Source organism: Peromyscus maniculatus, chromosome 17 (genome assembly GCF_049852395.1).
Source record: "Peromyscus maniculatus bairdii isolate BWxNUB_F1_BW_parent chromosome 17, HU_Pman_BW_mat_3.1, whole genome shotgun sequence".
Classification (NCBI taxonomy): domain Eukaryota; kingdom Metazoa; phylum Chordata; class Mammalia; order Rodentia; family Cricetidae; genus Peromyscus; species Peromyscus maniculatus.
The window spans coordinates 2057109-2082321 of NC_134868.1; the positions used below are offsets into that span (position 1 = coordinate 2057109).

The 25213-nt window shown below is 57.3% G+C and overlaps 1 protein-coding gene across 5 annotated transcripts in view; it reads right to left on the bottom strand.

Annotated features, from left to right (window-relative positions):
- Crtc1 (CREB regulated transcription coactivator 1) overlaps positions 1–25213 on the bottom strand; it is a 57600-nt gene that overhangs the window by 32076 nt on the left and 311 nt on the right. The gene's annotated exons all lie outside the window — the stretch shown is intronic.

Genomic DNA, 25213 nt, shown 5'->3' on the forward strand with positions numbered 1-25213 from the left:
CAGTACACTGTCGTGACAGAGGGCGTGACCCGTAAGGCCCTTCAACTGCTGCTGTGGCCTTTTCCTGCGGCCAAACCGCACACCCTACCCCTGCCACGCTGCTTCCTGAGGACACAGAGCTTGTCTCCAGAGCCATGCCAGCCCAGTATCTGCTGATGAACCACAAACACAAGGATGATGAGCATGGGAATGAGTGAATGAGTTCATGAATGAATGACCGTGAGAGAGTGAGCGAGTGAGTGGGCACAGGCATGAATGAATGAGAGCGAGGAATGAAAGGGGCACACATGAACAGAAGAACGACTGAATGAGTCTGCGCACACAGGACAGTCCCCCCGCCCCTCTGAAGCCACACTGCATCTACAGCAGTGGTCCTCAGCCTATGGGTCACATACCAGCTTTCCTGCTCGTCGGGGTCTACAGTACCGTTCCTAACAGCAGCAAAGTTAGTTATGAAGTAGCAACACAACACTTTTATGGCTGAGGGTTGCGGTATTAAAGGGTTGTGGCATTAGGAAGGCTGAGACGCGCCAATCTAAAGTTAAACCACTTGTCCCTGACCCCAGGCTAACTGGTCACCGTGACAAGCAGGTGCATGTGGACACTGGTCCTGGAGGGACCTCCCAGGAGATACAGTAACTCCCACTGCCCTGGGCAGAGCTCAGGGCCCAGGCCTGTCGGGTGCCTCCCTTTCCCACCCTCACAGCTGCCCGCAGGGGTCGCACCGCAGCATTCCTACTCAGGGCCTGCGGGTCAGGCCCAGGGCCTAAGTCTACAAACAGCCCTGCCCGAGATTCTGAGAGCCCACCTTGAGGGAGGTAGGCAGGCACCCACACATGCGCTTGAGCCTTTTGAGTGCTGACATTACAGGTGTGTGCACCACAGAGAAAGGCACAGCTGGAGGCCAAACGCCACTCTCGGCTGGGCACCATCCAAACCCTCAGCACTGGCCTGGTCACAGCCCCTGCGTGCAGTCGCGTGGCCCCGGCCAACCTTGGCCACGAGCTGGTCTGTACTCCTGGATCCTGAACCTGCCACAGTGAGTTCCTGAGAACTGGTGGCTGCTGTATTCAGAACCAGACTGTGAGCAGAGCCTGCAAGTGGGGTCTCACTTCCTGCCTGCTGGCTGCAGCCTTGGATCCTTCCAGAACACCAGTCTCTGTCCATGCTGACCCTTCCAAGCAGTGCCTGACCATGGCAGTCGGGTGGAAGGTGTCCTTCCATACCTTTTGCTGCTGTTCTGTGATTAGGGGGACAGGCTGGCCACACAAAGTTGACCGGTAGAGGAGCAGCCTGCCGCACACTGCAGTCATGCTGGACATGTCTCCGCAGACATGGCTTCTGGAGGGGTGATAGCTAGACAGGGCACCTCTGGGTGTTCCCTGAGCCCCTCCACCCCAGGGCAATCCCAGGTGAACATAAGGCTGTGTTAGAATTCTAGAGCTGTCCACCTGCCACAGTTGTGTGGCTGAAAGCCATGGGCATCCCTTGCCTCCATCCCCTGGAGGGTCCTTCCTGCCTCATTCACCTCCTACACATTCCAGGCAGCCTGGGACCTGGGCCCATAGCTCCAGTGTCTACACATCCATCTGTGGCGTGCTGTGGCCTTCGATGTCCTAGCCTCAGGCCATGGCTGCCTCTCTTCCACTCACACAGCACAGCCCTTGGTATCTGTGGGTCTCACATTCAAAAGGCCCCAGACAAAAAGATCACTACATCTTTCCCACAGACTCTTATGATTCCCTAAATGCCACTGTGGCAATTCCCACGACTTGATGGAGTCAGGTGTTCCAACTCCTGTGGAGAAGTTTCCAGAAAGATTAGCAGAGACTTCAACACTACCTCAGTGACCTGAGTACTCCTGGAATATCTGTGTCCACGGAGCCCCTGGCATCCCCACAGATACCAAGGAGTGATTTGGATTTGACTTTCACCTTAATCAAGGGTGAGCTCACCTTGAGACTCTTTTTAAAAACATGTATTTTAGCTGGGTAGCAGTGTCGCATGCCTATAATGCCAGCACTCGGGAGGCAGAGGCAGGCGGATCTCTGAGTTCGAGGTCAGCCTGGGCTACAGAGTGAGTTCCAGGACAGCCAAGGGTACCCAGAGAAACCCTGTTAACAAGACCAAAACCGAGTATTTATTTTTAATTACATTCACTGTGCACATGTTCAGACGTTAGAAGGGGACACTGGATCCCGGAGCCTGGCGGACTCTAGTTCTCTGAGAACAGCACTCACCCTAACCCCTGAGCCAGCTCTCTGGCTCCAGCGCGTGAGTTGGGGAGACACGCTCTCAGGACAGCGCTCTACTCCTCTGATGGACGAGTCAAGCCTGGGGAAGGACAGGGCCTGCCCAGCTAGGAGGTGGCCAAGCAGGAGAGGGTTGTCCTGTGGACTGGGGTCCAGGCCCCTCCAGGAACCAGGGGCCCGTCCCTCCCACTGCAGATGGAGCACCTCCCCAGGTGGGTGGCTCAGTGGAGGTCCCTGCTGGTCTCTCCTGGGGTGTGCTGGCCAGGGCATCATAGGAAAGCCACGCTGGACTTGTGTGGGGCGCTATGGGTACCTCCTGGGGATGGGAAAGGACCTGGCAGTTTCCCGGAAAGACCTGGGCAACCCCCACAACCATTAGCCCCTCCCCAGCCTCACTGTTCAGAAGGCCCGGCCTTGGGCAGGACAGGACTGCCTGTCGTCACCATGGCAACAGGCTGGCCTTGTAAGGAGATTAAGGGGAACAGGCCACCTGACGCTGGGGCTCTGTCCTGTGCAGGGACTGTGGTGAAAAGGAGCAGGGAGGGGCAGGAGGAGAGGGATGCATGCTCTGTGCATGCCTCAGTTTCCCCCTCACTTGTCTGACCCTCTGCTCTCCCCAACCTCGTAGCCCCTCTACCAGACAAGCCAGTTCCAGCTGCCTCAGGGCCTTTACATGGCTACCAGCGAGGGAACCAGCCGCAGCCGGAACTCCACCGGGTCCTCTCTCCCTTCCTCAGTTCACCATCTGAGCCACCTCTACCAGGCTCTGTCTTCTGACATTCTGCTACCTCCACGGTGACCAGGAGCAGAACCTGGAAGGAGTGGGGCTTGGACATACCACAGCAGCTAGGAACATGCTCGAGGACGGACCAGAAGGGCAGCTTCCCTCTACTCATGGCTGAAATGAGGAGAGAGGCTCAGAGACTAACCGTGGCCTTCCCGGTGATCGGGCAGCAAGCTCCCCGGGGGAGGCCGAGAGCGAGCACCCAGAGGCCCAGGGGGCCACACGCGGGCCTGCAGCCTGGTAGCACAGTTACAGAAGGCCCAGGGCGGGGACCCTGGAAGAGGGCCACCGTCCAGTGTTCCCTAAGAGGGAGAGCTGGCCTCCCTGGATTCTGCAAGCACCCCAGGAGCCAGCAAGCTCAGGGAAGGACGAGGACGAGGACAGGAGCTACTAAAGAGCAGAAAGGAAGGACAGGCACAGAGGCCCCGGGCGGGGGCCTCAGAGAGCGCCAGCCACAGTGAAGGGAACGGAACCCACACAGCGCCACTCAGCGCCGCCGACAGAGCCTGGGCTCCTCCCTACCACACAGGACACCTCGCCGCCCCCCTGCCCATGCTGCCCCAGCCCAGGCAGCCACCCACAGCTCCACGCTCTCTAGGAGCCATCTGCTCCCTGCAGCTAAGTCCTCAGATTCTAAAGGGTAGACGGGTGTGCCATCATGGTCCCCCACAGAGATCCCGCTCACCCCAGCCCTGATGGAGCAGAACCAGGCCCCCAGGCAATGCGCTCAGGCGAGGACCGGCTAGCTCCAAATAAACCTCCAGCAGCGGGAAGGGAGCGCTCCAGGGCAGGAAGAGGGGACAGGAGCTGTCACCTTTCACAACCCACTCCCCCCAATCCCCCTGAGTCCTGTCAGAGGTGGAGAGGAGGCCTGTGCTCCCTAGGTCACAGCAACAAGAATTTGGAACACCTCAGCGCCGCCCCCCGCCCCGCTGGGATGGGAGCCAGACCTCAAGCACGGAGACTGACTGAAGACGGGGTACCCGTCATGATCAGCTCCACATGTGCTGTACCCGAGCTGCACCCCAGCACCCCAGACCCCAAGCACCAGTATGTGTTCTCCTTACCTGCCCCCCGCTCCCTGACAGACCCTCACCTTAGCACAGTCCAGGGATCCAGGTCTCTAGAGGCTCAGCTGTGGCAGTGATGGAAGACGGGGAGCAGGTGCCACACCTGCAGGGGACAGCCTGGTGCAACTGGGGGACAATGTGTGGGGCTGGGATGGCCGACCCTGGGTGGGGGCACTGTGTCTCAGCCCGCCTGCACTGAGGCCAGTCCCTCCCCACCCTGGTATCCCCAACTCTGCTTCCCATCTCTCTAGATGTTCTGGACATTTCTCAGCCCCACAGCTGTGCGAGACGCGGCCTTTCACGTCTGGCTTCTGTCATGTCCCGTCTGTCTGCGATCCATCTGGCCCACGGCATGCCCCTGGATGGGCACACCACATCGCTGTTTATTTATTCCTCAGATGATTGACACTTGGCGTATTTTTCCATCTTTCGGTGGTTGGGAATAATCTGTGAACACAGTGTGCAAGTGTGCAATGAGCCCTGGCCTTCAAGTCCCAGTGCACACCTGGGGGGGGGCTGCTGGCAGCTCTGGGCTTCACGGGCTGTGGTGTCTTCCCTGACAGCTGCGAGTGTCACACCCCCACACGCTCGAAGCTTCCAGCCTCACCTCCTCCCCAACACTTGTTCCTTTTTGGGTCTCTTTGTTTTTGCAGCACTGGGGGTGGGACCCAAGGCTGGAAAGAAGCTCACTATGCAAGTGCTCTGCCCTGACAGGATCTCAGACTCAGAGCAATCCCCCCGCTGCAGCCTTGGACACGGCTACAAGTGTGCACCACCATGATCAACTTTAACTTTTATGATTTTTATTTAAAAAAATTTTTAAAATGCGTGGGTGTGGGTTTGTGCACATACACAGAGGAGCCCCCGGGGAAGAGGTTTCGGATCCCGAGACAGGATCTCATGTAGCCCAGACTGGTTCTGAGGGCTGGAGTGACAGGAACGTCACTACCCAGCTGATGTGCGCGCTTCTGATTTTAAAGGAACCAAAGGGTCTAACTCTTACATTTGGGCTCTTTTTTAATGTTTTCTTAATTTATTTTATTCTTGAGACAGGGTCTCACTATGTAGCCCTGGCTGTCCTGGAACTCACTATGTAGCCCTGGCTGTCCTGGAACTCACAGAGATCCGCCTGGCCCTGCCTCCCAATGGTGGGGTTAAAGGCGTGCACCACTCTGCCCAGCACATTTGGGTTCATGTCTGCCCCCTGCTGTGATGTTGCCAGGGTCCTGCTGGTCACCGAGCTGAGCTGGCACACTGTCAGCCTCCTGCCTACAGGAGGAAGGATGCCCAGGTTGAGGGAATGGCCGGAGGAGGACACGGGCGTGTGTGGAGATTCCAGGCTGAGTCACGTTGGCCCCGGGTGGGCCTCCAGCCTCCCCAGCCCCAGCCCACTGTAAACACAGACTCAGTACACACACGGTGGAGCCTCGGAATGCCTTTAATCAGGCTCCGAAGCCGCTGCCAAATTTCCAGACCCGGGAATGAGCGGGTCTGTGGCGGGCGGCGCCGGCTGTCTCTCCAGACGGAGGTGGAGGTTGGACCAGGCACTTGGGCCCAGGGCTGAGACGGGTCCCTTGGGGTCTGCGCAGCACAGCTGGTTCGGGGGGCCTCCTCCTTCCACAGGGGACCCCGTCCTCCCCACTGGCCCAGCGCCCACTCCTGAGTGAGGCTCACAAAGGGAAGAGACACTGCTGAGTTCCCAGTTTGCAAGTGGGGAAACTGAGGCACCAAGAGGCCACAGGTTGACTGAGGTCAGAAAAGGGCCTCTGTTACAAGCCAGGCTGTCTCATGGGTCAATGGGGTAGAGTGCTGTGTCTCGGTATTGATAGAGTGCTGTGTCTCGGTGATAAGAGTGCTGTGTCTCAGTGATAGAGTGCTGTGTCTCGGTGATAGAGTGCTGTGTCTCGGTGATAGAGTGCTGTGTCTCGGTGATAGAGTGCTGTATCTCGGTGATAGAGTGCTGTGTCTCGGTGATAGAGTGCTGTGTCTTGGTGATAGAGTGCTGTGTCTTGGTGATAGAGTGCTGTATCTCAGTGATAGAGTGCTGTATCTCGGTGATAGAGTGCTGTATCTCAGTGGATAGAGTGCTGTATCTCAGTGGATAGAGTGCTGTATCTCGGTGATAGAGTGCTGTATCTCAGTGATAGAGTGCTGTATCTCGGTGATAGAGTGCTGTATCTCAGTGGATAGAGTGCTGTATCTCAGTGGATAGAGTGCTGTATCTCGGTGATAGAGTGCTGTATCTCGGTGGATAGAGTGCTATATCTCGGTGGATAGAGTGCTGTATCTTGGTGAATAGAGTGCTGTGTCTTGGTGGATGGAGTGCTTGCCAAGCATGCACAAAGCCCTGGGGTCTACTCCCAGCGCCACATAAACCAGGTGTGGTGGAACAAGCTTGTAAGTCAGGAGATGGAGGCAGAGGGCCGGAAGTTTGAGGTGAGCCAGGGCTATGTGAGACGCTTCCTCAAAGAACAAACAACTGGGAAGTCTGGAGCACCACACACCTGCATGATCAGGTGGAGCCCTGAGGTGTGTGGCTGACCAGCTGCCACCTCCTCCCCAGGTGGCTTGGCTGGGACATGCCAGGCTGGTAACTATGGAAGCTTTCTGGGTTCAGGTACCATGCTTGATCACACACCCACCTACTGTGAGAGCCCCAGGAGGCCTGTGGTGGGAGGGGTCCCACAGGGTTTAGGTCTGGGCAGCTCACGGTGAGTGGCCTGCACTACACAAGAACTGTGCCCTGCCAAGAAAACCAGCTGCATTAAAAACTAGATTCTCTGCAGAGTCGTTAGAGATCTGAAAAATGAGGCCTTGACTCATTTTTTTTAGGACAGGAATGTGCCAGAAGCCAAGGGATGGCAGGATGGCCGGAGCCAAAGGAAGCCACAGCAAGAGCAGAAAGAGGACTGAGTCCTGTCCTGCCTGCCCGAGTCCATACTCCTGGGACACTGAACCTCAGCTCCGATGTGGGGCTCAGCAAAGGCTCAGAGCACAGCAGGGGGGGCCACAGGCAGCAGCGGACTCTCAAAGTGGGTCTTTGGAAACGACAGGAGATCACGGCTATAGGGACCAACATGCCAAGCGCAGAGCTAAGTGAGAGGAGGCCAAGCGAGGGAAGAGGCCGTCACGGGACGACAGATCACGGGGACCCCGGGGGACGCACTAGGAAGAGGGGAGGGCAGAGGGGAGCAAGGACAGAGTAGAGAGTGAGGCGCTGTCCGGAGTAGTCCGGAGGGAGGGGCGTTGGCCTAGCCGGGCCAGCTCCCATGGGTGGTCAGCACAGAGGGCCGGGATGGTGGTGCGAGACCCAGACCATAACAGTACCAGGGGTGGCGAGGGCCTGGAGGCCAAACAGGGGTTCCCCAGTCTGTGGACCAGGGAGCTGCAACAGGCCAGACCTAGGGAACTGAGGCTCCCCAACTACAGGTTTCTGTGTGTGTGCGTGTGTGTGTGTGTGTGTGTGTGTGTGTGTGTGTGTGTGTGTGTGTGTGTGTGTGGTGTATAGGTTAGAGGTCACCTTGAGTTTAATTCCTCAAGAGACACTCACCTTATTTTGGGGAAGAGCATTTCTCACAGGCCTGGAATGGCCTGGAGAGAGGCTGGCCAGCTGGTAACCCTGGAGAGCCTCGTGTCTCTGCTTCCCGGCTCTGGGACTGCAAGCACGTACCACTACACCCGGCTTTTTGGGGGATGTTTTCCTTTTTATTTACTTGATACACACACACCCACGGAGACTGCCTCGGTGCACACGGGGTAGGGGATAACCAGCGGGAACCAGTTGTCTCCTTCCCTTCCCCACACAGTGCTCAGGGACTAAAGTCAGGTCGCCAGGCTTTACCAGCCAGCCTCCTCACTGGCAGCACCAGCTCGTCACCCGTTCTGAGCATCACACTCAGGTCCCCATGCTCGTGTGGCAAGCACCTCACTTACTGAGCTGCCCCCCCACCCCCACCCTGCCCCGCACACACCCCGCATTTGAGGCAGGGTCTTATGAAGTCCAGGCTGGCCTGGAACCCTCTTAAATCTATATCCATGTGCTGGGATCAGGCATTTGTCACGGTATCTGGCAAGGTGGCTGCTTTGGGAAGCAACTTGGTCCTAGGGCCTGAGACCTTGGATACTTTAAACCCTCAGGGACACCGCACGGCATGGCTGCTAACTGAGCTGTGGAAGAATCAGCTTTCAGGTAAGATTGAAACAGTTCTCTGCCTCAGAGAACAGCAAGTGTAGGGCTCTAGGGTGCCCATGCTAGTATCCGCCCCCCCCAAATGAAAAACTGCAGTCAGGCCTGGTAAGGCACACCTGTCACCCCAGCACTCAGGAGGTGGAGGCAGGAGAATTACATGAGATTTTGTTTCAAAAATTCCTAAACTACTGTCTCTTGTTAGAATGAGCTTCCGGTAGACCTGGCTCCTCCACACCAGTGTCACATCCCAGGTCCCCTGCAGCCCTTCTGTGACAATTGTCCCTAAGCGGCAGCAGTCAAGATCCATACCACAGCCACACTGCCTGCCACTCAGGGGTCCCTGAGGTCTCCTAACTGTCCCTCTGCCTCAGCACATGGGACCCACTGCAGACTCACATGGGGGCCTGCATCACCCCTGGGCACACCCGAGACTCAGGAACACAGAGGACGCGGCTGAGAGGAAGTGGGCGGGCAGCCTGCCACTCTGGAGATGCAGACTTTTCTAAAAGGTCTCTGTGGAGGTTGAGGGACACGGAGGCCCAGTTATGGCCAGGCCGAGCAGGAGGCAGCTGGGCATCAGCTGGAGATGGGACAACAGACTTGTCTGTGGCCAGGAAAACGGCAGCCACGTCTTCACGGCTGGGCCTCCTTCCTGGTGGGCTTTGCCTCTAGAGCTGCTGCCAAGAGGACCAAGGACAGAGCTGCTGCTGACCCAAACAAGCCTTCCTGTGGACATGTGTGGACTCAGGCCAGCAGAGTGTGGGCACAGGTCTACATTAGTGTAGTTCCTTGTAGTAACTTATCCCCCGTCAGTTTTGAGCATGAGGCAGGGTCACAGGGTCACACATCTTCCTCTGTCCATTCCCACAGTTTTATACATTATTTTTCATTTATTTATTTGTTTAATGGGGTGCACGTGCCAAGAACCATGTGGAGGCCACAGGAAACCATAGAGGAGTCAGCTCTCTCCCTGTGGGTCCTGGGGACCACACTCAGGCTGCCAGTCTCGGTGGCATGGCCTTCCTGGCTGAGCCCTCTCGATAAAGCCCCTACCCCATTTTTTGAGACAGGGCCCCTCACACCGGCCTGAGGCTCCCTAATTAGACTAAGTCGGCTGGCCAGCAAGCTCCGGGGACCCTGTCGACCCCACCTCCCCAGTGCTAGGATCACACGCATGTGCCATCTTGCTCGGCTCTGACCTGGTGCCATGGACTACAGCCAGGTCCTCGCGCCTGCGCTGTGAGCACTCGCCAACAGAGCCATGTCCCAGCCCCCCACACCTTTCTCTTCCTGAAACAGAGCCTCACTGTGCAGCCCAGGTGCCTCGGCCTCCTGAGTGCTGGCAGGCAGACACACGCATGTCCGGCCTTTACTCTCGTCCCCAGGCCTCTGACAACCTGGGGCACAGAGCGTGAGGCTCCGGTCCCGAACAAATGGTCACTCGGCAGGCAGTGCCTCACAGACGCCTGTCTCACCTTCCAGAGTTCCAGCCAAGAACCGGAGCTGCCCCAGGACCCAGAGACAGGCTGTACCGCACCCTCCAAGGTCCAGTGCCTGGAGTTCTGGCACCCAGGCCCTGTGTGCACGCGTGGGAATAATAAGGCTGGGCTGGGAGGGTGTGTGCATGAAGGAGATGGGTGGTATGAGGAAAGACATCTCCAACTACAGGGGGCCAGGACTGAAGCCAGGGCTACCGGGGCCTTGGCAGCATGCCTGTGGGTCACTGTGTTCTAGAAATAGTATGTTCAAGTCGGGAGAGGTGGCACATCTGTCACCTCCGTACTTGGGAGGTGGAGGAAAAGACCTGGAGTTTAAGTTCATGTTCTTGGTTGCAGGGTAAGTTCAAGGGCAGCCTGGGCTACATGGGAAAAAAACCAGAATACAAACAAGAGTTAAAACTGTGGGCACAGTCAGGTGTGGTGGCGATCGCCTTTTATCTCAGCACTCAGGCAGAGGCAGGGGATCTCTGTGAGTTCCCAGCCAGCCCGGTCTACACAGTGAGAGCCTGTCTAAGAAAACAAAAACCAAAACCAGCACCCTCACCTGCATGAGCAGAGCATGACGAGGACAGAGGGACCTTTGAACACGAGAAAAGATGGAGGCGGCAGGCAGTGCCACAGTGCAGACAGAGGAACGCAGCCCTGCCGGCCCAGGGCACTGGCAGCCAGCAGGGTCAGCAAGGAGCCTCCTGGCCTCTGGAGCAGACAAGGCCGCTGGCCCGCGCCAAAGGACTTGTCCCGCGGGTCTCAGTCCCCGGGTCTCAGTCCCGTGGGTCTCAGTCCCGCGGGTCTCAGTCCCCGGGTCTCAGTCCCCGGGTTAGCTTCCAAAGCCTCAGGAGGACTGCAAGTCTATTTGAACACATGCATGTGAGTGTGAGCGTGTGTGCATCTGAATGCGCAGAAACATGCTTGCATGTGAGAGCACGCACACATGGATGTGTATGAGTGTGCACACGCGTGTTACACCGAGTGAAGGGAGAACAAATGCCAACTGCACTGCTCTGTGCTGCAGCTCCTGAGTCCCTGCGCCTCAGGGAGCCACACCTGTTAGCAGCTCAACTTCAAATTCCACCTCAAAAGAACAGCATGAACCACCAATGGGGTAGGGGCTGCCTCGGGCTGGACCACCTCAGGAAGACCAGGCTGGACCACCTCAGGAAGACCAGGCTGGACCACCTCAGGAAGACCAGGCTGGGATGAAGACGTGCGCCACCACGCCCAGATGCAGGTGGAGAAGTGATGGCCTTTTCCAACCCTGGCAACACAATGCTGCCATGCCACCTTGCTGGGGTCATGGCTAAAACTGGCCTGCTGCTCCCCAGGGCCTCCCTGAGGGGCAATGGGGCCACAGGGAGATAAAGCAAAGTTGAGGTGGCCTCATTACCATGGCCCAAAATAACTAGAATGTTCCACATTTCAGGATGCTCAGCCATTACATAAGAACTCACGGTTAAGGGCGGGGCTGCGACCCAGGCCCGCCCAGGCCCATCCAGCACCCCATAGGAACCTCACACTCAGACTTCCACAAGCCCCGGGCATCTGTGTGCTCCAGATGTCAGGACCTGGCTGGGTGGGATCTCACCTGCCTCCCCTCAAGAGCACACCCAAGCCAACAGCCCTGGGGTGCTCATAGGGGGAAGGTGGAACCAGCGTCCACACTGGGCAGAGGCAAGCAGAAGCGCCCACACCCGAGCCTGCCCACACCCGAGCCTGCCCACACCTGAGCCTGCCCACACCTGAGCTTTCTTTGAGCTCCCAAGATGATTTAAGTATTTGGTCCTAGCCTGTGACATCTTGGCATCCAGCTGTCTACACAACCTTTTTCTAGGCCTGCCCTGGGCAGACCGTCCCACACCGTCCCCTCTGCAGCGGCCTGCTCCATCCCTGCTGGGCAGACCGTCCCACACCGTCCCCTCTGCAGCGGCCTGCTCCATCCCTGCTGGGCAGACCGTCCCACACTGTCCCCTCTGCAGCGGCCTGCTCCATCCCTGCTGGGCAGACCGTCCCACACTGTCCCCCTGCAGGGGCCTGCTCCATCCCTGCTGGGCACACCGTCCCACACCGTCCCCTCTGCAGCGGCCTACTCCACTGTGTTCCACAGCTCAAACGCCCTTGCCCCCCCCCCTTTTTTTAACCACACCAGTAGGTTTCTGTTCTATTTAAAATAAAGTCAACTTGCTTAGCACTCCACAAATAAACTATAAAGCCACAGTATGACCCAGCACTCCATTCACAGGGACAGGCCCCAGTGAGAGGGAGAAGACCTGCAAACACATATTCGGGGTACCACGGCAAAAGGGCAAAAGAGAGAACCCAGTTTCCAGCGGCAATGTGTGACTAGGGAGAGACTGCGCTGTGGGAATATTGCTCAGCCCTGAAAAGGGATGAGGCTCTAACACACCACAAGGACAGACCTTGAAAACATGCCAGTGCGTGTCAGAAGCCAAAGAATAAGACCACATCATGTGTGAGCCCAAGGATGCCAAACATAGACTCAAACCTACCGAGCAGGGCAGCAGGCCAGGGGCTGCCATGGGCGGGAGGGGAACCGGGCGACTGCTAATGGTGAAAAGCTCTCCTTTTAGAGGCATGGACGGTTCTAGAACTAGGTATAAGTTAACAGTTACACTGCAGGATAAACGCATTCAATGCCACAGAAATAGGCTAGGGAGGCTTTATCGAAATTAGTAAATAGGAAAGTGGAATTCAAACCCAGCCCTGCCCTGGGGCTGATGAAACCAAATGTCTACTACAATGAGAGCTGGAGGTACAACTCATATAGAGCCAGCCCCCGCCTAGGATCCCCAGTGAGGGGCTGGGAGCGTGGTCAGGGGTGGAGCCCCGCCTAGAATCCCCAGTGAGGGCTGGGGGCGTGGTCAGGGGTGGAGCCCCGCCTAGGATCCCCAGTGAGGGGCTGGGGGCGTGGTCAGGGGTGGAGCCCCCGCCTAGGATCCCCAGTGAGGGGCTGGGGGCGTGGCTCAGGGGTGGAACCCCGCCTAGAATCACCAGTGAGGGGCTGGGGGCGTGGTCAGGGGTGGAGCCCCGCCTAGAATCCCCAGTGAGGGGCTGGGGGCGTGGCTCAGGGGTGGAGCCCCTGCCTAGAATCCCCAGTGAGGGGCTGGGGGCGTGGCTCAGGGTGGAGCCCCGCCTAGAATCCCCCAGTGAGGGGCTGGGGGCGTGGCTCAGGGTGGAGCCCCACCTAGGATCCCCAGTGAGGGGCTGGGGGCGTGGTCAGGGTGGAGCCCCGCCTAGAATCCCCAGTGAGGGGCTGGGGGCGTGGTCAGGATGGAGCCCCTGCCTAGAATCCCCAGTGAGGGGCTGGGGGCGTGGTCAGGGGTGGAGCCCCGCCTAGAATCCCCAGTGAGGGGCTGGGGGCGTGGTCAGGGTGGAGCCCCGCCTAGAATCCCCAGTGAGGGGCTGGGGGCGTGGCTCAGGGTGGAGCCCCCGCCTAGAATCCCCAGTGAGGACTGGGGGCGTGGCTCAGGGGTGGAGCTCTGCCTAGGATCCCCAGTGAGGACTGGGGATCAAACTCATGCCATGGTCTTCTAGGAATGGAAGCGATGGTCTCCCTGTGCCCTGGGCTGTCACAGCTGAGGTGACCCCACAGTTGCAGACTCAGATCAGCTCTAGCCAGAGCCAAGGCCCAGAGGGATACAACCCCCACCCAGAGACGTCTCTAGCGCTCCCTCACGGGCTGGCCATTTGGGACAGGACGGCAAAAGTGAGGGCTAGCATGTGGGCCCAGCTCAGGCTCTGGCAGGGGTCGCCCCAGCAGCAAGGGCCTGGAGATGGATCTGCAGAGGCTCTGGGGAGGGTCCAGGTCAGAGCCAGGCCTGGCCAAGGGATTTCTCAGGAGCTGGGGATGCCTGCCACCAAACTGTCACCAATCTCAGGAACCATGTAAAGGTAGGAGGGCTGACTCCACCCGAGCACCACAGCACAGTGCCTCCTGCACGGACTGAATTAAGTCAGCGTGGCAGGGCCATGGGCCTGTCTGGAGCCCCATGGAGGGAGCAGTTTGCATGTCCAGGGTCTCCTGGGCACCCTGCAGCAGCCTCCTTCATTCTTCAGGCCAGGCAGGGAGTGGAGGAACACAGAGCCCCTAGCAGGGAACAGAGCAAGCTGCAGCGGGCAGTGCCGTGCAGCGGGCAGTGCCGTACAGTGTAGTGGGCAGTGCCAGTGAGCACAGTGCGCAGTGAAGCGCAGTGGGCAGGGCAGTGCTGAGCAGGGAGGCAGGTGGAAGGAGTGCTACTGAGGATCTAAAGAGAGACACACAGCAAACAGCCTGGGCAAATGGCCTGGGGTCACAGGGTCAGTTGCTGGTGGAGGGGCCAGGCCACTGTGCCGGACCTCCGAGCCAGAGAGGCTCACCAGATGAAACCCTGGCCAGGCCTCGGCAGGGACAGAGTCGGTGAAATGTGGACAAATGGAGGTTCCCGGGCACAAGGATGCCTGCACAGGGTGGAAAGGATATGGGGACCCATCTTTCCCAGGGATGCAGCCTCCATGTGCCCCAGTATCTCTCAGTCCCTCTCACCCCACAGGAACTCCCTGTTCTCCAACAGCAATACCTCCCTGTCCACACCCAGGCCCTAAGCTGGTCCCGAAGGCCTGGACTACCCTATTCTGCCCCTGCCTGTTCTCTGTGACAGCAGACCGGACCTGCTCCGGACTGGCCATCCCCACAGCATGATGAATGGGTGTCAGCATGGTGGATGGCACATCCTTTATGTTTTAAGTATCACAGACAAGTGACCCCAGCTACCCTCTGACTTCTACATGTGTGGCCTGACCCTGTTTGTAGAATATTATTTCGAGGTGTGTTACTTTTGTTTATGCTCTGGAACATTTGTTTAATGATGCAAAGATGTGTTTGATGAAATAAAATCCACCTGCAGTCAGGAGGCTGCATCAGCAACTAGCTGACAGGAAGTGGTAGGGAGGAGCCAGGTGGAGAAGGGTCTTTAAGGAGGGGTGAGAAGTTGGGGGGGGGGGCACACAGCCAGCTACATAGTTAAGATTTACAGAAGCAAGAGAACAGGGAAAGCCCAGAGGCAAAGATAGACGGGATAAATTAAGTAAAGCTGGCTAGAAACAAGCCAAGCTAAGGCCAGGCACTCATAATTAAGAAGAAGCCTCCATGTGCGATTTATTTGGGAGCTGGGTGGTGGGTCCCCCCAAAAGAGCAAAATCAATATGACCCCAGCAAATAAACATTTAAAAAAAGGTTTAAAAAATTAATAAGAGCATGGTGGTGCGAATCTTGGGAGGCAGATACAGTTTGAGTCTGAGTCTGAGACCAGTATGGTCTACACAGACCTGTGGTTCTCAACCTTCCTGATGCTGCGACCCTTTAATACAGCTCCTCATGTTGTGGTGACCCCCAACCATAAAGTTATTTTTGTTGCTACTTCATAACTGTGATTTTGCTACTGTTACGAATCATAATGTAAATGTCTGTGTTCTGACTGTCTTAGGTGACCCCTGTAAAAGGTTGTCCACAACTCACATGCTGAGAACCACTGATGGCGTTTCAGGCCAGCAAAGTTACACAGGGAGGCCACGAATTAAGAAAATAAAAAACCAGCAGCCAATGTTGAACCAACAGGACAGAATGCTCCAGAAACAAGCCCTCATGGGAACGGTCACGTAACTCCTGACACCGGCACCAAGACACTAGGTGGGAAAGAGCAGCCTTTGTGCGAAGGGCCCCAGGAAAACCACATTTTCCCGGAGACAGGAATCTGGACAGCTCAGAATCCACACTCAGAGACCGGAGGTAGAAGCCGGAACCAAGCCCAGCTCTGTCTCAGAAACCGCAGACCTCTGAGGCAGGCAGCCTGGCCAGTGTCTCGGGAACGCGGGAGCCATGCAGGCTTGGCAGCCATTTCTTGGATACGACGCCAAGCTCAAGCCGTGGAAGAAAACAAACAAAACAACAACCAAGAGCTGGACTTGGTCAAAACTAAAAACATTCATGCATCTAAAGGCGCCATGGACGGGGTGAGAGGCATGCTCCTACAGAATGGCTTGCAGTGGTCCTCTGATTAGAATTAACCCACAGGCCATGGGGGCCTTGGGCAAGCACTGGGGAGCAGGGAGGACCTGGGACCCTCTCAGGCTCGTGGTGCGAGAGTGGTACAGCAGACCATCTCAGCGCGGGCTGTGCTGGAGCAGGCCAGTGACGTGGCTGAAGCAAGAGGATTGCCCCAAGTTCCGGGCCAGCCTGGGCTACAGAGCTGAGACCCTGTCTCACGGAGCTGACTCCAGCAGCTAAGACACTCCGGGGTCTAAGGTCAGCACTGGCTACACAGACTCTGCCTCAAAACAAACAAAAACCAAACTGAACTGCGGGGCCTGCTCAGTGGACAGGGCCCTAACCTCTGCAAGAAGTGCAGCTTCTGTGTCCATTTCCAGCCCTTCACAGAGAGGAAACTGGGGCCCAGATGGGAACGAGACCTCCTCCTCCACTGGGGCTGTTGGACTATTTTAGTAGGCTATATGCCTGGGGTGGGGTGGTAGCAGAAATCCTGAGTGTGCCCAGGCCGTCCCACAGTATGCATCTATTTGCAAGGTTACCTCTTGGCCTGGAAGTCATGCGAGTGACCAGGGGCTGTGCATCCAACTCTACTGCTTGTCACCACACCCACCTGCCACACCCTGAGAACAGCTCAGGGTGTCCCTGAGCTACAGACCTCCAACCATGGGTGACAGGACCTCTCTCACTAGAAAAGCCCGAATCTGTACCCAACAGGAAACACTCTTCCAGGGTTACCAGCGGCCCCCAGTGAATACACACTGCATATCCACTGCGTGCCTGCTGAATACACCGCACACCTGCTAAGTGCCAGCTGAGTATAGCTGCCCCTGTTCAAGTACGCCACACACCTGCTGAGTACAGCCTGTGCCTGCTGAATTTCGTCTGGATACCACGCACCTGCTGAGTGTCCCCAGATGCCTGCCAGCAGCACAGTGTGTCACAGCCAGCTGCTGAGACGCACTGGCACCGAACTCTCCACACGATGGTAGACAGAGGCCATGCAGCCCAGTCTTACCTCTCCAAAGAGGGTGCAGAGCTGAAGAGCGCAGGAGGCAGTCCACCACGCCTACAGCTAATGCTGCACCCTCTTCCTGGGAGGACCAGTCTGGCCACACCTCGTTTCCTCTTAGCAGTCCTAATGCAGTTGACTCTGCATCTGTGGCCCATAAGGCTCACAGTGGCTTCCTCATTTGTCCAGCAAGGGCCACAGGGCCACACCTGGCTGGCACCCATCCAGCAAGGGATACACAGCCAGAGCTGGCTGGGACAGACACCCACCTGAACAGGCTGCGCTAGATGGGCGGCACGAGAGGAGTGACCGGCGGCTGTCCCCAGCCACAGCTGTCCATAAGCTCCAGGACAGACCTCCCCCACCCACACAGCTGCCGGGAACCCACTGACCTGTCACTGCCATGGCCTCAGTGCCCATGCCTTCCTCAAGCTTTGCGCCCTTTCCTGCTACTAGGGAACACCCAGGGAAAGACATCCCCTGAGAAGTGTCCTAGAAGGCTTCACATCCAGCGTGGATGGAGGCAGATGTGAGGGTGTGTAGGTTCTAAACGCCATGCCTCACAACAGATGAGTAGGTGATGGGGGCAATGTCCTGTGTTGGAAGGCCAGGAACACGAGCAAGAGGTCAGGTTAGAAGCCACATGACACCTCACCTGAGCAACACAGATGTGTGCAGGGCTCCTCCCTGGGGGCTGCCATCAACACAGGAGCACCTGCAACTCCACGCCAGCCAGCCCACACTGCCTTTCCTGTAGTCCTCCAAGGCTCCCGTTCCCGCCCCTGCCTCCCTCCCTCCCAGTCACTCTCCCCAGCCTCTACTCCGAGAGCCATTTCCTCTGGACACGGGTTCCGGCAGACTGGCACACCTGCTGCGGGGGCCTGATGGCTGCCATGCTCCCAGACTGCATGATACGAGAGAGATCACTCGGGCACTGACTGCATCAGTCTGGCTTGCCCAACTCATGCTCTGCGGCATGAGCTCTCGGCTCTCATGTGCCCGCCTCTGGCTGTGACATGCGTCCGGGTCTCACGCAGTCATAGCCGCTGCCCACCCTGTACACACAGCCCCCAGACACTCAGGGCCAAGCCTCCTCCCTCCAGTTGTGACTGCACACCTCTGAGGCAGGCTTAGCTTTGGGTGAGCTCTCCTGGAGTAGCCAGTGGGGGTCTGCCATGCTGCCAAGGCTAGCCTGGAACCCACAACCCCCCTGCCTCAGCCTCAATAGTGAGTTGGGCAGGGGTGCACTCATGGTTGCTTGGTTAGTCTCAATATGTAACCAAAGCTGAGTCTTCTGGCCTCGGCTTCCTGCACGCTGGGATCGCAGCTCTGACACTACACTTGGTGCTGGGTTCGGTCTGTGCGCTGCACACATGTATGTACATCGGCACACGGAGGCCACAGGTCGATGCCCGTGTTTCCTCAACGGCTCCCATCTTGTTTCTCTTGAGATGAACTCCCAGTAACCCAGAGCTACTGGCTGGGCAGCACCAGGAATCCTCCCTTCCCTGGCCCCCTGTGCTGGGGTCACAGACATTCGGCATGGACCCAGCTTCCTCTGCAGATTCTGTGATCACTCTCGGGTCTTTATCTTACACGCTAGCACTTCACCAGTGACACCACCTCCCCAGCCCTCGGTCTCATGCAGCCTGGGCCGACTCAGACTTCATAAGTAGCCAGGATGGACGTCTTGATCTCCCTGCCTCCCCTTCCCAAGGGCAGGGACGGCAGTGTGCCCACCAAATGACTGGCGGCTGTGACACCTCCTCAGCAGGCACCAGGTCCCACTGTCTCCCTGGCTGCACCCCACCTCTATGTCCACATGAGGTCAAGCTGAAACCAGAAAGCCACTGGCACAGATAGTAACTCACACAGCATAACCCAGTTAAGTCCAACGAGCCCCAAACAAGGGGTTCGGGGGGCCATGATTGGGAACCAGGAGATGCCAAGGCAGGAGTCAAGGTAGGTACTGCACCTTGACCCTGGGGAATTATGACAGGGAAAGACCCTACCCCTGCCCCGCAGAGCTTACACAGAGTCCTTGCCTGGTGCAGTACAACCGTCCCAGGGCCACCAGCCAGTTGCTCCCCAGCAGAGGGTTCAACTCCCTTTTCCACTTGGGTGAGCCAGGCCCAGGTCTCTTGTCAGTGCTCACACCACTGCATGCCCACCTCCAAACACCGACAGCTGGTCACAGTGCCCACACCACTGCATGCCCACCTCCAAACACCGACAGCTGGTCACAGTGCCCACACCACTGCATGCCCCACCTCCAAACACCAACAGCTGGTCCAGTGCCCACACCACTGCATGCCCACCTCCAAACACCGACAGCTGGTCACAGTGCCCACACCACTGCATGCCCACCTCCAAACACCGACAGCTGGTCACAGTGCCCACACCACTGCATGCCCACCTCCAAACACCGACAGCTGGTCCAGTGCCCACACCACTGCATGCCCACCTCCAAACACCGACAGCTGGTCACAGTGCCCACACCACTGCATGCCCCACGAAGTGGAGTTTCTGTCACCAAAACAGAAACGCAGGGGTGGTGGTGTGGCTCCATTGCAGAGCCCTGCAGCACACAGGGGCCCCACGTTCCATCACCAGCACTGCCTGCAGGACCACCCAGTGTCACCTGCTGCCTGCGGTGTGAACAGAGGCACCTGACCAGGGTCAGCCCTCTGAGAGCCTCTTGCGCTGGGCCACCTCCTGGACTAACCCAGGCACACATTCTGTGCAGGCAACAGTGAACACACTCTGTGGAAATAAGAGGTGCAGGCCAAGCTCCATGTCATGGTGTCATGGCCAGCACCAGAACTGGGACAAGGAATGACTGGCTGCAAATGCAGCCTCTGCCTCCTGGGGCAGGAGGAACACAGACTTGGATTTGGAAACAAGTCAACAGAAGAAATTGAACCACCTTAGCGTCTCATCAGGGGATCCTAGGCGGGGCTCCACCCTGACCACGCCCCCAGCCCCTCACTGGGGATTCTAGGCAGGGGCTCCACCCTGAGCCACGCCCCCAGCCCCTCACTGGGGAGTCTAGGCAGGGGCTCCACCCTGACCACGCCCCCAGCCCCTCACTGGGGATTCTAGGCAGGGCTCCACCCTGACCACGCCCCCAGCCCCTCACTGGGGAGTCTAGGCAGGGGCTCCACCCCTGACCACGCCCCCAGCCCCTCACTGGGGATTCTAGGCAGGGGCTCCACCCTGAGCCACGCCCCCAGCCCCTCACTGGGGATTCTAGGCAGGGGCTCCACCCCTGGCCACGCCCCCAGCCCCTCACTGGGGATCCTAGGCGGGGGCTCCACCCCTGACCACGCCCCCAGCCCCTCACTGGGGATCCTAGGCGGGGCTCCACCCTGACCACGCCCCCAGCCCCTCACTGGGGATCCTAGGCGGGGCTCCACCCCTGAGCTACACTGTCCATTTGCTTGTTTGCTTTGACACATGGTCTGGCCCCACAGTCCATAACCAGCTTTACTTTTTTCTGTTTCTTTGTGCTGTATGTTTGGGGAGGGGTGTGTGGATGCCTGTGTGTGTGTGTGTGTGTGTGTGTGTGTGTGTGTGTGTGTGTGTGTGTGTGTGTGTGTGTTTTAAAGGGAAAGACACAACTTGCAGAAGTTGGTGTTTTCTTTCTACCATGTGCTGGCTACAATTTCTATCAACCAACAGAAACCAGAGTCGTTTTGGAAAAGGGAACCTCAATTGAGAAAATGCCCCCACTAGATTCAGCCCGTGGTGCGTTTTCTTGATTGATGTGGCAGGGCCCAGCTCGCAGTGCACAGCGCAGCCCCTGGGCTGCTGGTCCTGGGTGCTGTAAGAAAGCAGCTGTGCAAGCCAGTAAGCAGCACCCTCCATGGCCTCGGCATGAGCTCCTCCAGGTCCTGCCCCCCTCTCCTTTAATGGGGGGGGGTGAGTTTTAAACTGGAATAATCCCCTGCCTCCCCAAGTTGATTTTGGTTGTGGTGTCTTATTACAATAAAAACGTTAAGACATGAGCTGGAGAGATGGCTCAGTGGTTAAGGGCACTGACTGCTCTTCCAGAGGTCCTGAGTTCAATTCCCAGCAACCACATGGTGGCTCACAACCATCTACAAGGAGATCTGGTGCCCTCTTCAGGTGTGCAGGGATACATGCAGACAGACCACTGTATATGTAATAACTAAACCTTTACAAAGAAAAGAAAAAAAGAAACCCTAAGACACACCAGGTCGGTCCAGGACCAAACTCAGGTCATCAGACTTGGCAGCTCTTTTCTCTCTGGAACACATCTTATCACCACCCTCACCTTGTCTTTACATTCTGGGGTCTGGGGCTGGAGAGATGGCTCAGTGGTTAGGAGCACTTGCTGTTCTTACAGCACCCACATGGAGGTTCACAACTATCCGTAACTCCAGTTTCCAGTGATCTGATTCTGTCTTCTGTCTACTTGGGAGCTAAGCATTCACATGGCACATATACACACGTAGGCAAACACTGATATACATAAATTAAATAAATAATAAGTAAGTATTTTTTAAGTGACCAAGGGGCCAGGTGTTATGGCGCACACCTTTAATCCCAGTACCGGGGAGACAGAGGCAGGTGGATCTCTGAGTCTGAGGCCAGCCTGGACTACAGAGCGAGTTCTACACCAGCCAGGGATACGTAGTGAGACCCTGTCTCGGGAAACAAAAACAAACAAAAAAACCAAAACTAAGAAAGTAACAGAGCTGTAAATGACAGGGAGGCCTGTCTTCCAGATCCCGGGGGACAAAAGTCTGCCACCACAGTGTCACAGAACCAGTGCCTGCTGGATGCTCCAGGCGGGCATTCTCCAGGAGGATGCTGACGCTGCCCCTCTCCTTGTTTTCACATGGCTGCATCTCCACATCCTGTTTCCTGTAGAGTCTGATCTTCTCTATTTTACTTAGACTTTTTGGAGACAGGGTCTCATGTAGCTGAGGCTGGCCTTGAACTCCTGACCCTTCCACCTCAGCCTCCTGAGTGCTGGATGAGAAGTGCATGCGACCATACCCAGCCACCTCTGCTTTTAGAAGGTGCCAGTGACCTCACGAATTCCATCTACAGAGCCCTTTCACCAAGAAAGGTCTCACTGCCAGGTCCCGGAGCTGAGCAGAGACAGACAGATGGCTTTCACAGGCCACCATCCAGATGCTGTGGGGGTGCACCCCACTCCCTGGAGGAGCTTCTAGAGGGGGGCAGTAATGAGGGTGTCACTCCCACCCTCCTGACAGCAGTGGGGTATTTCCTCTGCAAAGGTCACAGATGGTAGCCCTGGTAGCCGGCGGCAAAGGAGAAGGTGCCAAAGGGCCAGCGAGATGGCTCAGCGGGTGGAAGGTGATTGCTGCCAAGCCTGACGAACCAGGTTCAATGTCCAGGACTCACATGAGAGAAGGCAGGAACCAATTCCAGCAAGCTGTCCACTGTTCTCTGATCTCCGCACATGTGCTATGGCGGGCGTGCACACACACACACACATACACACAGTGAATAACAAATGTTCCAGGCCCTATCCTCAGCAAAGCCACCCCTGTCACACATAAAGGCCAGAAAGCCACCCCTCAGCCCAGGCAGGGCCATCCCGTCTTACTGTTTCTGTGGAGAGAGGGCCTCGCTGCGGTCCAGCTGGCCTCAATACTGCTCTCTAGGCTCTCGTGATTCAGCTTCCACAGCATCTGGGACAGCAGACGCGTGCCACCCCACCTAGCTGACAAAGGACACTGTGGCCCATGGCCTGTGGCCTAAGATACCCAGTTATACCAGGAAGCCAGTGTCCCAAGCCAATGGTGAGCAAGCAGCCCGAACCCCACCCCACCCCACCGGCTGCCCACCTCCTTGCTCGGGCCACCAGCCCCTCTGCATGTTCCACACTGGCAGTCTCCAGTGGCCCGCCATCTTCCTAGGACACAGAGATCAGGACGCGGCACGGATACCTGTGTCCAGGGTTCAGTTCCCAGGGGGCGGAGAGGTGAGGATCCCCACACGTCTAGGACAACAGACAGAGTACTCCAGCGCCACCCCACAGCATGGGGTAGCAAAGGTGCAGGTACAAGCTGGTGGACCCCAAGATGTCCAGGAACTATGAAAGGAGCCCGTGAGACAGCTCGGCCGGTGATGGAGCTTGCCGCCAAGCCTAACAACCCGCTGTGACCCTGGGACCCACGTGGTGGCCAGAGAGAAGCAATCCCACAAGCTGTAGTCTGACCTCACAGCCCTAACTCTCAAAATAAATCAAAACGTAACTTCTTTTTCAAAAAATGGTAAATTTTGTCTTTTTTTCCTTTTTTTGTGTGTGGATGTGGTTGTGTGTACACATGTGTGTAGAGACTACAGGCCAGCCTCAGGCACTGTTCTTTAGGAGCCTTCACACTGTTCGTTTTTCTTTTTTTTTTCAGAGCTGAGAACTGAACCCAGGGCCTTGCGCTTACCACTGAGCTAAATCCCCAACCCCTTGTTTTTCAAGACAGGGTTTCTCTGTGTAGCTCTGGCTGCCCTGGAACTCGCTCTGTAGACCAGGCTGGCTGGTGGGCCCTGACATCGCCTGACTGCTTCCACAGGCTGCCAGTGCGGGCACATGCTTCTTACAGCCCGCTGGGGGACAAAATCCAGTCCTCACACTTTTATAAGCCATATCCTTAGCACCCCCTTTTACCTTTTTTTTTAAGATTTGTTTTGCTGTCTTTGAAAGGTCTCAAATTCACAGCGATCCCCCTGCCTCAACCCCCAGACTGCTGAGAGACAGGCATGTGCTATCACACCCCACCTGCTATGTATATTTTGAACTTATGAACTTAGGCCACTTTCGGGACACCGCACGCACAGAGGTCAGAGGACAAGTCTGCGGGTCAGGTCCCCCTCAGGTTTGGCGGAAAGCGCCTTCCCTACTGTGTTAGCTCGGGGAGGGGGGGGGGGGACGGGGGGGGGGGGAACGAAGCACGGACAAGCGCTACGGGATGACGGAGGCCGGGCTGCGGATGGGGCGGCCGCGGCGGCACAGCTGGGAGGGTGCTGTGTGGCCGCAGGCCACACACACCACACTTCTCCACTCCAGCCAAGCTCTAAATCCTTTCCCGACAGGTATGGTGGCACCCGGGGAGTGGAGGCAGGAACATCAAGACTTCACCCTCAGCAACTCAGTGAGTTCAGGGCTAGCCTTTGCTACATAAGACCCTGCCTCAGCAGTCAAGTCTTTTCCACAATCATTCATTCCCAACTCCTGGAAGAAACCAGACTTCCATCGAAACGTCGGCCATGGAACTCTCTGTTCTGGTTACAGTGCAAACATTTGACACCAACTGTATGCAGGCACCTACTATTTGCTGGAAACAAGAAAAGCCTCAGCTGCCCTGAACTGTGAGTGACACAGGGTGACACACTTTTTATTTGTTCATTCATTCACCAACCGTGACTTTCTCTCTGTGCTGAGGGAGAACATGAGTCCCCCTCCATCACACAGGGGACTGGGTCTGCTGAGTCAGAAAATGGCATATCCCAACACACATTTCATCCCGGAGAAACAAGAAACTGGTTACAAACTCACCAAAGGCTCCAGCTGACCTGTCCCTGGCAGGTCACCTGGGAAGCAGGAAGTGGGTCTCAGAAACCAGGAACATGGGTGTCTGCAACCTAGGCCCAAGAGTGTGCAGAACATGCCATACGGCGAGGTCCCTGCCGCCCACGCTAAGCACCATCCTGTCCTTGACCCCGGAGGAACGTCTGACACCACACACTAGACATGGAAGGGTCAGGCACCAGGCACTGCACATGGCCAGGAACCCAGCAGGACCAGCCAAGCGGCCCAGCCACCCGGGGCAGTCACACCTTCCATCCAGGCCAGCTGTCCCCTGTCATGAATGTCCCCATCACCTGGTCCCCAGCACAGAGGCCGCCCAGGAGCCCAGCAGGGGCCTCCATGCTGATTCCAAACCTCTGGGGACCCCATGGAGGGCCACTTAGCTATCCGAGAGGAACAACCTCTGCTTCATGGCAGAAGTAGGAATACCCAAGGCGGCCGAGGTGACAAGTTACAGCGCCCCCTCCTCGGGCACACAACGGGTGACAACTACCTCCTCGGGTAGCAGCAGTGGCCCCCCTACTCCCACAAGTAGGCATGAAGGGGAACAACCGTCCCCTCGGGTGGCAGTGATGGAGCCACCTGTCCCCGCAGGTAGCAATGATGGAGACGGACGTCCCCGAGGTAGCAATGATGGAGTCCCCGTCCCATCGGGCGGCAATGGGGGTGACACGTGTCCGTCCTGGTGGCTGCGGAGCGGGCGCAGTCCCCGCGGGCAGCGGCGGTGGGCGACACCCGAGCCCTCGGGCGGCCGCGGCGAGGCCACCTGTCCAGCCCCGGGAGCA